Raw genomic sequence first — 13,079 nt, 5'->3', positions numbered from 1 at the left:
TAACCTTAACACAACCCTAATTCTAATCCTAACACAACCCTAACCCTAATCTTAACCCTAACCATAACACAACCCTAACTGTAGCACAACCCTAACCCTAACACAACCCTAACCCTATCCCGAGGGATCCATTGACTATAATGAGGCAGCAGAGTTACTCTGGACTCCGTCTGGCCTCTGTTTAGCGGTGTCCTTTTTTTCAGAGGTTCACAAAACTGTGACTTACAGCACTTTTATGCACACCTGTCAGGGAAATATTGAGAAATATTGAAAATATTCTTTCTCCCCCTGTCATAGATATTAAGAAGTCTTTCTCTCAAGCCCCTCTTCACCCCTCCCTTATCCACCATTTGTCCCAAGAAGAGAACTGAGAGCTCTGTCTGTATGCAAATAACACATGCCTGAGAAGTGCCCTGTAAACACAACCTAATTAAAATGCGAGGGTCCTTCTCCCTAGCAAAAGCAGGGGATGATTAGACACAGGCTTGCGATAATTTACAGTGAGATGAGGAAAATGTACTCCCGAGCTTCAAAAGGAAATCTATAGTCAGGTCGTCACCGATACGGAATATGGAATATTGTAAGTTCCATAATTCTGATAATAACGGGACCTATATTTTTAGTGGCAGGGTCAGCCAAGGAGCAATATGATTATTTTTCCACAGCCATAAGCCCCTCCAGGGGGCTGTGGCGCAAAAGTAACAAAATAGCAGGTCGCAACTATGCCATGAGTGGACTCTAAATGAAGGTAAAATCATAATAGAAAATATGGCATCACTTTTGGGCATCTGGGAGCAACCAGGGATAAGTTATCGTGGAAGTTAATTATTTTAATAAAAACATGAAGGGTGGAGCCTGAGCCCACATGATGTCACCACAGGGGTGTGTGGACAGATCTCCCCTTAGGCATAAAAGAGCCAACTGTAGATTGATCTATATTTATTGCGGGAGATATATTTATTATATGCAATGGATCCTGTTCGATAACAGTTTAATCAAGCAGAGTGTCTCCCCTCCACCTATATTGAATCGTCTCAGCAATCGTATAGTAAGTTATTGCTTTAATCCTGTCTTATTTTGTGTAACTGCATATGTATTGAATTGTCCCCTTTTGTAAAATCTTTGTCTATTTTTTACCTAAACACTGCCTCCCTTTTGGATTAAATATAAAATTTAATAGTTCTGTTTCTTTTGTCCTGTAATCACTCCCTCCCCCGAAGTCATACGCTACCAGAAAGCAGGCGTTCGGCCAGGCCTGTATTATAGTTCACAAGCGGCCGGTGGTGGCAGCAAATATTAATAATTGGGCTATCGTGAAACTGACAGTGACCGTACGGAGGGCGTAAACACATATTCCATACGTTGGAATCAAGAGGTGTGACGCCATAGCCTCACTGGTCACTTGCCGATACCTCCATAGTGAGTAGAGGGGACCGTGTGCTCGCGGATCCCTGACAAAATCCTGACAGAGTGACGGCACGGTGAGATATTGTGTGATCTTCCCGGTGTCGTCTCTGTGGAATACCTGACAATAATAAAAAGATGGACACAGTGGGATCACAGGACAGACGGCGTCCACGATGCCTCCATCTGCCTCATTACAGGGAATCTTCCGCCGGGGGTTCTGTCTGAATCATGTATTTCAGAGATTTACACGGAAACCCCGGTGTAAGCGCTCAGCGCAGAGCGCAGGATAAATGTAGGCCAAGCCTTACTGTGATCTTTGGGAGGCAGAATGAACAAATCAGCAGCAAGTGAAGAATTGGTTTTATTTATTTTTTTACGCCGTTCCTCGTGCAGTATAAGTGATTAGACGACTTTATTCTTTGGGTTGGTGCGATTACAGCGATACCAGATTTACATCGGGTTTCTATGTTTGGCAGCTGTCTCACACTAAAAAACTCATATTTTTGCTTAGACTAGTTTTTGCATTGCCATACTTTGAAAGCTATAATTTTTCTATATTTCGGCCGACAGAGTCATGTAAGGGCTTGTTTTTTGCAGGACAATTTGACATTTTATTGGTACCATTTTGCGGCACGTGACATTTTTTGATCGCTTTCTATTCCGATTTTGGGAGGCAGAATAAACAAAAACCTACAGTTCAGGAATTGTTTTCTTTTTTTTTTTTTTATGCCATTCTGCGTGTGGTAAAATTGATAAGACAGCTTTATTCTTTGGGTCAGTACATTTACAGCTATACTGCATTTATACTGTTTTTTATGTTTTGACGCTTTTACACAATAAAAAACTATTTTATAGAAAAAATATTTTTTTTTGCATCGCTTTATTCGGAGAACTATAACTTTTTTATTTTTTGGCTGATGGCGCTGTATGGTGGCTTGTATTTTTCGGGACAAGATGATGTCAACATTTGTCTTTTTGATCGCATTTTATTCCACTTTTTGTTTGGCGGTATGATGATCAAGCACCGTTTTTTGCTGTTTTTTTTTTTTTTATGGTGTTCACTAAAGGCGTTAACTAGTGGGACAGTTTTATTGGTCAAGTCGTTCCGGATGCGGCGATACCAAACATGTATACTTTTATTGTTTTTTTTTTTTTTCTAATATTATTTATTTATAAGTACAATATATAATATATATATTATTATTATTATTATTATTTTTTTAATAATTGTACAACTTTTTTTCATTTTTTTTCTTAATTTCTTTACTTTGTTTCACTATGGGACTTTTAATTTCTGCAATCTGATCGTAGTTATAAAGTATAGCAGTGCAGGATCATTGCTATCATTAGCTGTCAGAATCAGCTGACACCCGGCGGCGATCGCGCCCACACAGACTCTGTGCGGGCGCGATCACCTGTGCGGAATAGTACATACCTGGTCCTTAAGGCCCAGGGCACTGGGACGTACTGTTACTGACAATGTCAGAAAGGGGTTAAAGGTGTTCCCTCAGCACACACATTCATGGCATATTGCTAGAATAGTCCTTCATTGTCAGATTAGTGGGTGTCAACCAATGTGACCTTCACAGATGACTAGAAAGAAGTGCTGCAGCACTTATATATCAATTATTATTGTCATTGTAGCTCAAAGGTTTCAGAAAATTGAGACAGTGAGATACAATAGAAGATGTATTAAGGCTGGGGCTACACCAGACTTTGGCCCCGACACCTGTTGCATGACCAAAGTTCGCTAGGTGTTGCTACTACATTGCAGCACAATACAAGTGAATGAAGTCACATTGCGACCCCAAATGTACTGTGACGATGACAAGCAAGTCACAAGAAGTCCAAACGTGTCACAATGAGACCCCATTCACTTATATTGCACTGCGATGTAGCAGCAATACCTAGCGTTCATTGGTTATACAGCGGGTAAAATAAGTGTGGAACACGTCACCAATTTTCGAAGTATATATATTTCTAAAGGTGCTATTGACATGAAATTCTCACGAGATGTCAGGAACAAGCCATCCAATCCACAAAGACAATGAAATCAAACCATAGATGTCCATAAATAAGTTATGTGTTATAATGATAAATGACACAGGGAAAAAGTGTTGAACACATGAAAAAAAGAGAGCTGCAAAAAGCCATGGCAAGTCATGACACCAGCTGAAATCTATTAGAAATTAGAAAGCAATCCTGCCACTTAGTGAAAAATAATATCAGCTGGTTCAACTGATGGCTTATAAAAAGGTGTCTCATTACCAAGGTGTCACACAAGAAACATCTCATGATGGGTAAAATCAGTGAGCAGTCTAAAGACCTTGTAAACCTTATTGTTGCAAAACATACTGATGGCATTGGCACAGAAGAACAGAAGAATTTCTAAACTGAAGATTCCAGTGAGCACGGTTGGGGCCATAATCTGGAAGTGGAAAGAACATAATTTCACCACAGACCAGCCATGACCAGGTGCTCCCCACAAGATTTCAGACAGAGAAGTGAAAAAAATTATCAAACGATTTGTCTAAGAGCCAAGGAGCATCTGTGTAGAGCTACAAAAAAAACAGGTGTCAGGTACAATTGCTACAAAGAAAACTATAAGTAATGGACTCAACCTCCGTGGCCTGTATGCACACTTACTACACAAGACTCCATTGCTGAACAAAAAGCTTGCTCAAGAGCGTTTAAAGTTTGCTCAACAACATTTAGACAAGCCTGTAAAGTAACTCTTTGGATGCCATAATATAGAACATGTTTGGAGGCCAAAAGGCACTGTATATCAGCCCAAAAACACCATACCAACAGTGAAGTTTGGAGGTGGCATCATCATGGTGTGGGGCTGTCTCAATTAAATGTAAAGGGGTTGTTATAGATTAGAAAAAAATATGGCCACATGCTTTTCAGAAACAGCACCACACCTGCCAATATTTGTCTCATTTTGCAGCTCAGCTCCTTTAAAGTGAATAGGTCTGATAGGAAAGACTTTCACAAACTGTGAAGAGGTAAGACTCTGTTTTATGAGGAAAATAGTCATATTTTTCTAAATTCAGAAAAATCCTCTTAAATGGTCACTGTCTTTTCAACAAACTTTGCATATCTCAATAGTGCAAGTGATTTATATAGAAAACAAATTGTAATATATCTTATCAGTGAAATATGCTTATTTCACAAATTTTGAGCCTCATCCTAAACTCTTCATTCAAAGTTCAAAATATGATGGACTGCAAACTAACTGAGGAATCAAATTATAGCTGCTTGTTGAACTCTATATAGAGAGGAGAAGGGAGTAGCATAGAAGCATATGTAACATACCTGGCGGCGTCCTTGCATAGTGGTCCTTCTCCCACTGTGCAAGAGCGCGCACCTTGATCTCCAATCCAGAATGTCTCTCTGGCTTCCCTCCATGCTGTCTGTTTGCCTCTGTTTCTGCTGCTTAAGGGCGGCGCCCGATCTCTTCCTGTTTCTTGTACCTGCTGTGGGCACACCCCTTGTGCGTCCTCAGCCTATTGCTGTCTGTCACCTGGTATTTAAACCAGCTGCTCCAATTAACCCATGCCTGAGCATCTTGCCCTGTCAGTTGGCTTTTGGCTCTGACATGCCAGGTCCTGTCTATGTTACCTGTCTTGCAGTATCTGTTCCCATGTCTGTACTGTGTCCTATCTGTGTACCCTAACCTGCAGTCTGTACACGCTCCTTGCCTGTTCGTTCCGCCTTCCTGGAGGCTGTATTTCCGGGCCAGTCTGAACACGCTCATTGCCTGTTCGTCCCGCCTCTCTGGGGGCCGTATTCCCAGACCCGCTCCTGTATCCCGCTGCAGTGTCGGTCTCCTCCGTACACTCAGTTCCAGTCTGAACTCTCTCCTATCTTTTACCTGTTTTGCCTCTATGTCCGTCCCTTCCCTTTTCCTGCGTTGTCTGAACCTGTACCTAACTCCCTCTCGTTGTCGCTGTACTTCAGTTGTGAGTATTGTGCTCTCTCGTTACTTCTTTGTAAGTATCTAATTAGTTTCTGGTTCCGCCTTTCCCTTCCTGCCTGTCCTGTGTGAACAGTGTCCTGTCTCCTCTGCCCTGCTCTGACCCTTTGCTTGCTGCTCCGGCAGTCTCGCTCTGTTCCCTCTTGCTCGCTGCTCCTGCAGTCTGCTCTATCGCTCTTCCTCACTGCTCTGGCAGTCTCGTTCTTCTCCCTCTTTCTCACTGCTCCGGCAGTCTCGTTCTACTCTCTTCCTTTACCTCACTGCTCCGGCAGTCTCGCTCTGCTCCCTCTTTCTCACTGCTCCGGCAGTCTCATTCTGCTCTCTTCCTTTACCTCACTGCTCCGGCAGTCTCGCTCAGCTCCCTCTTTCTCACTGCTCTGGCAGTCTCGTTCTGCTCTCTCCCTTTCCCTCACTGCTCCAGCAGTCTCGCTCTGCTCCTTCTTTCTCACTGCTCCGGCAGTCTCGTTCTGCTCTCTCCCCTTTGCTCGCTGCTCCGGCAGTCTCACTCTGCTCCCTCTTGCTCACTGCTCCGGCAGTCTGCTCTGACCCTTTGCTCGCTGCTCCGGCAGTCTCGCTCTGCTCCCTCTTGCTCACTGCTCCGGCAGTCCTACTCTGCTCTTATCCTTTGCTCGCTGCTCCGGCAGTCTCGCTCTGCTCTGACCCTTTGCTCGCTGCTTTGGCAGTCTCGCTCTGCTCCCTCTTTGCTCACTGCTCCGGCAGTCCTACTCTGCTCTTACCCTTTGCTCGCTGCTCCGGAAGTCTCGTTCTGCTCCCTCTTTCTCACTGCTCCGGCAGTCTCGTTCTGCTCTCTTCCTTTACCTCACTGCTCCGGCAGTCTCGCTCTGCTCCCTCTTTCTCACTGCTCCGGCAGTCTCGTTCTGCTCTCTTCCTTTACCTCACTGCTCAGGCAGTCTCGCTCAGCTCCCTCCTTCTCACTGCTCCGGCAGTCTCGTTCTGCTCTCTCCCTTTCCCTCACTGCTCCAGCAGTCTCGCTCTGCTCCTTCTTTCTCACTGCTCCGGCAGTCTCGTTCTGCTCTCTCCCCTTTGCTCGCTGCTCCGGCAGTCTCGCTCTGCTCCCTCTTGCTCGCTGCTCCGGCAGTCTGCTCTGACCCTTTGCTCGCTGCTCTGGCAGTCTCGCTCTGCTCCCTCTTGCTCACTGCTCTGGCAGTCCTACTCTGCTCTTACCCTTTGCTCGCTGCTCCGGCAGTCTCGCTCTGCTCTAACCCTTTGCTCGCTGCTTCGGCAGTCTCGCTCTGCTCCCTCTTGCTCGCTGCTCCAGCAGTCTCGCCCTGCTCCCTCTTGCTTGCTGCTCCGGCAGTCTGCTCTGACCCTTTTCTCGCTGCTCCGGCAGTCTCGCTCTGCTCAGACCCTTTGCTCGCTGCTCCGGCAGCCTCGCTCTGCTCTGACCCTTTGCTCCGCTCCTGGCGGTCTCGTCTTGCTCTGCTCTTGCCCGCCGCTCCGGGCGGTCTCAACCTTCTGCGGTTCTGTTCCAGAAGTCCCAGTATGTACTGGGTCCTATCCTCTCTGTGCTCCAACCTGTTGTACCTGCCAGTACCTCCCCGTCTGCATACCAGTGTGCCAGCCTAAACCTTCCAGTTCCTGTATTCCCCGGTGTGGGCCAACAGCCGTGTCCGGAGTCTGACCTGGAGTAGACCCTGGTCCCTCTGCTCAGTTCCTCCCTGGTGCACTGGCGTCGTATGCCGTTGTGCGACCTTGGTCGGATTGGGCAGATACTTAGTTACGCCCCTCCAGGCACTCTCCGGTACGGTCCAGTGGAATCACTACATAAACACGCACACGCCAGTCAGTCCGGGCGTGTGCATTACAGCATATACATGCACTATGGGTCAGACTCGACACTCTTACCCACCCATCTTTTCCACACAAGGTTTAATTGCAAGCTACACCTGCTTTCACTTTCCCAGTCCAGATGAGGTTTGGCACATTGAGAGGTAGGACATTAGCAATTGGGACCATCCATTGATAGGTACACCTTGATGTGGTTGGATGCCTTTTGCGCTCTTTAATTAAAAAATGCAAATTAGGTACCTTACATTTTTAACGTTTACAGCAATAGTGAAGTTCATGTATTTATTAATCGCAATGTGCTGACACACAGTGTATGTATATGTTTTTATATTGACCCCATAGCAAATTTGGGCATCTGTACATTAACTTAATACTAAAAGTGTGTAGGGCATATTTTTTCCCTTTTTGTAGCATAGAAATAGAGCCATGGAAAAATCTTTCTGCTGCTTTCTAGTGTGTTATCTCACCCCAGAAGTGGATTCACAGCTACATTGCTGAATACTGTTCTATAATGTCATCTATGAGCCTACTGCTTCTCAACAAGTGCGATATAGAGATGGAAGAGCGGACGTTCCTTATGCATCTGTGTACTGTGTATAGGAGACATCAAAGCAGCCATTCTCTGCCAGTTAGTTCAGAAACAAATGAAGATATAGATAAAGGCTACAGAGGGAAAAATGGTGAAAAAGTAGGATTAAAGTTATATTATGGCCAGAAATAGTGTTAGTTCTCATGTACCCACACATGACAGCTGAAAGTCAGCGGTACACTATAAATTTGCACATAATCTTTAAAAGGAATCTGTCACCAGGTTATTGCTGCCTCATCTAAAAACAGCATATTGAAAAGAGACCCTTTTTCCAACGTTGAGTCACTTAGTTTATTGGATTAATCAGTTGTGACCCAATCATAGTTTTTAGATGTAGCATGTAGCACAGCAAACAGCTCACATGACAGGTTTCTGTGTACATTGTCTATTGACAGTGAGCTGCTTATCATATTAAGGGGCATGGTCGAACCATTGCTCATGTGCCATATAGTCCAGGCAGCGATAATCTCCTGGTGATAAAACCTTCATTTTATGTAAACAATAGCACAGTGCCTAATAAGTAACATAGTGCTGAAATATGTGTCTCAGCCCCTACCTCATGCTGTCCTGAGATTACATAGCAAAAACCAGCTGACCAACTCCCTTTAAATAATAATTGACTAGGAGAAAAACACTGCTTTATACTTGTGACAATCTGGGTTAATTAAAAGTATTGTAAATAATTATAGAATGTCATAAACCTTTATCTTTTTCACGCTTTCATGTTTTTTTTGCTACTATGCTGTATTGAAATCTAAGCAGGAGAACTTAATATGGTGAATCACGGGTATGGGCAGCTTTAGTCGCCATTCATATCAATATGTCCTGATAAATGGCAGCAATGTCTATGGCTGCCCTGTCTGCAGCTGCATCCTACGCCAATGACATTAATGAGTGATTAATGATTAGTTAAGTGTAGTGATCCCAGCATATTCGTGTAAGTTACTGACATTCTCAATGTTAGTCTGCACAATAAATCAGTTATATGAAACTATTTGTAACCAAATTAATTTAAGAATATGATAGATTTATGGTTTGCAAGAAAATTAGACTCAGGACATTTTTGAGATCTAATTAGATTAATTGTTGGCTTGATGACTGGATTTAATGATTTCTACCTTATCTCTAAAATAAGAGACATCCACACACAAAGCTGTGCTGAGACTGTTAAAAATCAGAGATTTGTTTTTGATGTTTTGCCCTTTATGGGCCCCTTTCTCTAAAATTGCAAATATCACAAACCTCACTAGTAAGTCCTGCAACCTTTTTATATAATTTGTGTTTCAAGACACCATTTTTATAGCTCTGATTGCTGCCTGTGAAATGAAACATTCAACTGTACATGGGGAGGCTGAAAAATCGATCCTGTTCATGTCCAATTAACATAGTTATTAGGCTTCCTACAAAAGAAAACGTGCAGTATTTCATTGCAGTAATTTCTGCAAGGTTTCTGAATCTCTTGGCAGCAAAAACGCTGTGGCAAAAACGCGCATTTTGCCGTGATTTTGATGCATTTTTGTACAGGAATGAATGCTTTTTGGAGCTAAATAAAGATATTTGAAAAAAGAAACGTGAGACATCACTTTAACCCTTTGATTACAGTCAGACCTGGGGTGAGTATATTGGTTAATTTAAATGATTAAAGAATGTGTCTGTTCTATTTCAAATAAAGTGTTTTATTCTCAGTGTGTGTGTTTATTTAACTCTTTACTTACAGGTTTAGTAATGAGGGTGTCTGGCTGACACCTCTTTATTACTAAAGCCAGGGTTAGGTGTCAGCGACACCTACTCTCATAAACCCTAATCCCATTACTCCTAATGCTGCACTTGTTTTGTCAGTACATGCGGATCCACCGCATGTAATGACATTTCAATCAGTCAAATTCTGCAGCGGAGACTAGCGTCTCCGCTACAGAACTTGACATGCTCCGGGTGAGTTTGGGTACGTGCCCATGATCAGGAACTGCTGCGGGTTTGACGCTGCGTATTTATGCACCATCAAACCCGCAGCAGCCAAATGTTACAGCATAGTGGATGGAATTTCTAGAAATACCATGTCCACTATGCGTGCCTCTGAGGCTGCGAATCACCCACGGACACTGACATGTGGCGCGTCTTTCAGGATTTCAGCATGTCAATTTCTATTGTGGAGTCGCTAGTGTCCGCAACAGAAATTTGACCACTAGAATGTATTGAATGCGGTAAATCTGCATGGTTCAGTGAACACATGCGGATTTGCCTGAGTTCAATAGAACCTAGCGCTTTGGAAGCAGCAGAAATATGCTGCGTCCAAAACTCTGCTACGTCTGAATCGTGGGCACATAGCCTAAAATGTAAAAAATGGCGTGGGCTCCCGCTTCATTTTCATAACCAGCAGAGGGAAAACCAACCACTGGGGGCTGATATTACTAGCCGTGGAAGGCGCCATTAGCCAAAAATGTTTCCTGGCTATTAATAACAGCCCATAGCTGTTTGTTTAGCCTTTACTGGCTAGATTACAGGGGGACCCCAGAAAAAAATTGATGTAGGGTCCCCCTATAAAATCTAACCAGCAAAGGCTAGGCAGACAGCTGCGGGCTGATTTAAAAAAATCTAAAAAAAGCCATATCCCTCACCTATCCGATATGATGACATAATCCAGAGTGTCCCATGAAGATCTAGGTCACTTCTAGAGCAGCCACATCAGCAATCACTGATGTGACTGTTCTAGAGGACAGCACTCTGTACACTGACAGGAGTGTAATCACTCCTCTCAGTGTATAGATCTGAGCTGCCAGGACAGAGGTCATTTGAGTTCATCAGCTGATGAGCTCCGGTGACCTCACTTACTGCACCAGTGCTGCGTGAGAAAATTCTCACGCAGCATTTGAACAGTAAATGAGGTCACCGGAGCTCATCAGCTGATGAACTCAAGTGACATCTGTCCCGTGATCCGATCGCCGTGGGACACTCGTGATTACGGCGGGTAGGTGAGTATAAAGTGTTTTTATTTCAATATCGCTTTATTTTAACTTTTTTTTACACACTGAGCACAGGTGCTGCCTGAAGAGACTACTTCTCCCCTCAGCGGCGCCTACTTTCGCTATTATCAGCGGGAGCGGCCGTAGGCTGATGGGAGGAATAGTCTCCCGCTGTCAATTTTTTGTGTGTTTTTGCTGCGTTTTTGACTCATTGACTTGAATTGAGTCAGTCAAACACACAGCAAACATCCACAGCAAGTCTGCAAATATTTTTATACCTGCGTTTTTGCGGCGGGTTTGACTGACTCAATTGAAGTCAATGGGTGAAAAACTATGCAAAAACGCACAAAGAATTGACATGCTGCAGATTTAAACGCAATAACAATCTAGACAGGAAAATTCCTGATCATGTGCACAGTACTTCAGGATTGTCATTGCATTGGCTGGCACAAGGATTGGCCCATTTCCACAAGGAAAAAACGCACTATGTGTACACAGCCTTACTGTCACCAAGCCCTGCAGAATTGTCAATGGACAAGATCTGGATACGTTTTCAGAAGATGGATGTAAACACAGATGGAATGTTTCTATTCACTTCCAGAAAGCCAAGATTTAAAAATTATTGAGGAATTTAAACACAAAAATTAGAAAGCCGTAACTTTTCAGCAGGGTCTGTTTTAAACAAAGTGGGGCCATGGGCAAAATTAAAAGTGGAGCCCCAAATGATAAGATATTGCACCATATATACACTCCATCTACGCTATATATACATAATCTACTCCATATACACATTGTCTACACTATATAAACAGGAATATTATAGCAAGCTCACCAGTCTCTCTCCTCCTCTTCAGTTCCTCCAACAGGGTGAAGGATCTTTGGTCACATGACCATGGTGTCATCAAATGTCATTCAACCCTTCTAAACTCAGAAATTATACTGATATTGCAGGACTGGCATTATCAGTGCAGTTTTTGTTTTTTTGTCAAAGTAGGCAGCCACCCAGAATTGCAGCTATGTAAGGTCTGGCTGGACAAGGTTATCAATCTCTGTTCCAATTTTTTTCTGGACAATTGAATCAAAAAATCAGCCCAAATTTTTTACAAACATACACTCTACCCTTTTTTTTATAGGCCACACTTCCCTAAACCATTCCATTTAGGTTGTATTCACATATGCATTTTTTATGCAATTTTTAAGACAGTCAAAAATGTATGTAAAAGGAAAGAACAATAAAACGCAAGGACTGGCATGCCCGTGTCCCATCCCCTGATGACGCCACATGTGCGGTGAAACATGTTTGGGGGGACGTATGCTGTTAAATAAAAATTGTCCTATTAAGCCATGAATGGTGGCACCCTGTGATGTCATGAGAACAATATATAAGTGGCAACTCAAATAAAATGATTTAGGCAGATTAGGGACAATATTGTAATACCCTCTATGCATTTTAAACGGAAATAATATTAAAAGCTAAGTTTCATAGCCTAACAGAGAGGGATATTTTTATGGGGTTCTCCCCATTTGGTTAACCCTCCGTCACATACAATATCGGTTCTAACGAGTTCACATACAATGTGACTGTCAGGCGCAGGCTAGAAAAATACCTATAATATCTAATGTTTGCAATTTCAGTGCTCTAAAAGTGATCAGTGACCTTCATAGGGATGTAATAAAAGAGACTACACATAATCAGGTCCAAAAAAAAAAAAACATTTACTTAACATAAAACTAATAACTCTGAAATACAAACATTTCAAAACTCCCGCCAAATAGTCCCCAGTTCGACTGTGTCAAAAAACTCTACAAAGAAAATTTATGGAAACAAACTTAATTTTAAGGTACCTTAAGTACTATTAAACACATATTCAATCAGAATTAGATCCTGAAGTTTCCCCAGAAAAATTACACTTGCAGAGCAAAGAGCAAGAATTACACATCATTTTTGCATGTGTCAGGCAGATTGCATTATGACATTTGTGACATTCATAATTAGAAAGCCTTCTGATTCCGCTTTCCGTGGTGCAGGTGGTGCATCTCCTTCTTTTGGGAGGTGGTGCAGGTGGTGAATTTTCACTATCATCTTCTGGGCGGAATCTTTTGAGCTGAACTTGAAGGCGAGAGGGGATACCGATTGTTTTCATACTTCTCCTGCGTAGCTCTCCAAGCACTAGTTCATGGGCCAATTTTTTCAGATAGAATTGTCTACGGAGTGGTTCAAGCTTGTTTTCAAGGTAAATGACTTGTGAATTTATACCACCCAAATTCAACATTGCAAAAAATATGACCATTGGCCAGCGTTTGGTGTTTCTGCTGACGTTGAAAGTTGAGCACA

Source organism: Phyllobates terribilis, unplaced genomic scaffold (assembly GCF_046119375.1).
Source record: "Phyllobates terribilis strain yellow unplaced genomic scaffold, ASM4611937v1 Scaffold_1__5_contigs__length_1240528914, whole genome shotgun sequence".
Classification (NCBI taxonomy): domain Eukaryota; kingdom Metazoa; phylum Chordata; class Amphibia; order Anura; family Dendrobatidae; genus Phyllobates; species Phyllobates terribilis.
The sequence above is the reverse complement of the archived record's forward strand: the minus strand, read 5'-3'. Positions refer to the sequence as shown.